The sequence below is a fragment of the Mastomys coucha genome, unplaced genomic scaffold (genome assembly GCF_008632895.1).
Source record: "Mastomys coucha isolate ucsf_1 unplaced genomic scaffold, UCSF_Mcou_1 pScaffold20, whole genome shotgun sequence".
Classification (NCBI taxonomy): domain Eukaryota; kingdom Metazoa; phylum Chordata; class Mammalia; order Rodentia; family Muridae; genus Mastomys; species Mastomys coucha.
In genome coordinates this window covers 81,445,538-81,447,959 of record NW_022196903.1, presented here as the reverse complement: position 1 = coordinate 81,447,959, position 2,422 = coordinate 81,445,538, and positions in this window count along the sequence as shown.

The following is a 2,422-nucleotide window of genomic DNA, read 5'->3' as shown; positions in this document are numbered from 1 at the left end:
CCTGTGAAGGTTCTATGCCCCAGTGTAGGGGAATGCCAGGGCCAGGAAGCAGGAGAGGGTGTGTTGGTGAGCAGGGGGAGGGGGAAGGGGAACAGTTTTTTGTTGTTGTTGTTTTGTTTTGTTTGTTTGTGTGTGTGTGTGTGGTTTTTCTAGACAGGGTTTCTCTGTATAGCCCTGGCTGTCCTGGAACTCACTCTGTAGACCAGGTTGGCCTTGAACTCATAAATCCACCTGTCTCTACCTCCCAAGTGCTGGGATTAAAGGTGTGCACCACCGCAGCCTGGCTTGTTTTTTTGTTTTTGTTTTTGTTTTTGTTTTGTTTGTTTTGTTTTTTTATTTTTGGAGGGGAAACCCAGAAAGGAGATATCATTTGAAATGTAAATAAAGAAGATATCTAATAAAAAAAAAAAGAAACATGTATGGGGAAAAATAATATCCCTTTATGCTAGGCATGGTGGTGCATGTCTTTGGTCCTAGAACCTGGGAGACAGAAGCATGCAGAGCTCTCTGAGTTTGGTGTAGCCTGGTCTACATAAGTGAGTTCCAGTTTAGCCAGGGTTACATGGTGACATCTTGGCTCAAATAATGAAAAACAAAAGCAAAACAAAAGAACCAGATCTTTACAATCTTTGTCAATGTATCTTAAAACTTTCTTAAAATATGAAAATCAGTTCAACCCTTGTTTTTAGGGATGAGTGCTGAATCTCATATGTAGAGCATAGTTGGGCATGGCAGTGCATGACTTTAATCCTATCACTTGAGAGACAGAGGCAGATGTATCTCTGTGAGCGCAAGGCCAGCCTGGTCTATAAAGCAAGTTCCAAGACAGCCAGGGATGTTTCAAAGAGAAAACCTCCCTTTTTTTTTTTGTTTTGTTTGTTTGTTTGAGACAGGGTTTTTCTGTATATCCCTGGCTGTCCTGGAACTCACTCTGTAGACCATGCTGGCCTCGAACTCAGAAATCAGCCTGTCTCTGCCTCCCAAGTATGCCACCACCGCCCGGCGAAACCCTCTCTTGAAAAACAAAAAACAAACAGAAAACGGAAAGAAGAGATTCGTAAGTAAAACTAAGGAATCATTACAAGCCGTATAATCTGTACTTAGATGAAAGGTAACCCTATCTCCCCAATTCTCACTCCATCCACTGAGATGAAGAGCACAATTGTACGTGGTTTCTATTTTTCTTCTGTCTTTCATGTGTAAATAATATATAATGGTTCACACTTGTGACCCCCCCACACTCCAGAGGCTAAGGAAGAAGTATCAAGAGTCTGGGATCCTTAAACTGGGCGTGGTGGCATGCACCTTTAAATCCCTGCACTTTGGAGGCAGAGGTAGGTGGTCCTCTGTCAGTTTAAGGTCAGCTGTGTCTACAGAGCAAATTCCAGGACAGCCAGGATACACAGAGAAACTCATAAAAACTAGAAGGAGGAAAATAGAGACACAGAGAGAGGGCAGAGACAGACAGACAGACATAGACACACAGACACATACACACAGAGAGACAGAGAGAGAGAGAAAGAGAGAGACAGAGAGAGAGACAGAGACCCTGTCTCAAAGGATAATCACACTGTAGAGTGCCAACATTTCTAGGTGGGTATTATGTCAGGTGTTCCCACTGCAGCCTCTTAGCAGGCAGCTCACTGTAGACTGGAATCAACAGGGGAGACCCAGAACACTTAGTTAAAGACTCTGTCAACCTTCAAGGGTTAGGAGAATTTTAGGGGTCAATGTGACCTTCTTTGCAGTAAGCACAAGCATTCTGGAGTAAGGAGAGCTTTCTGAGGCCAATTTGCCTAGTGTATTTGCAATCTAATAACCCTAGCCTATTGGTTATAGGTATGATTCCTGCATTCTGGCCACACTGGGGATTAGGACCATGCATGTGAGCAGCCCTTGTGTTACATTGAAAAGACGTGTTGACCCATACAGCAGTGCCTGGGGCAGGATCTGTTTGTTTACATTGATAAGAACCTGTACCCAGAACTGAGGAACTACATTTTTTTGTTTGTTTGTTTGTTTGTTTTTATTTTGTTTTTGTTTTTTTCGAGACAGGGTTTCCCTGTGTAGTCCTGGCTGTCCTGGAACTCACTCTGTAGACCAGGCTGGCCTCAAACTCAGAAATCTGCCTGCCTCTGCCTCCCAAGTGCTGGGATTAAAGGCGTGAGCCACCACCGCCAGGCCACTTTTTTTCTTAAGTTTCCCCACTATCAACAATTCACACAAGCACTCTCCTCCACCTCTTTTCTTTCTTTTGAAACTAGATCATCTATAGCCTGTGCTGTTCAAGGTCAGCTTAGGCAATTTAATGAGATTCAGCCACAAAAAGTAAAATGAGGACTGGGGATAAAGCTCAGTGGTAAAGCACTTCTAGGATATACAAGAGCTCCAGATTCAAGATTTCATGACAGCAGCAGCAGCA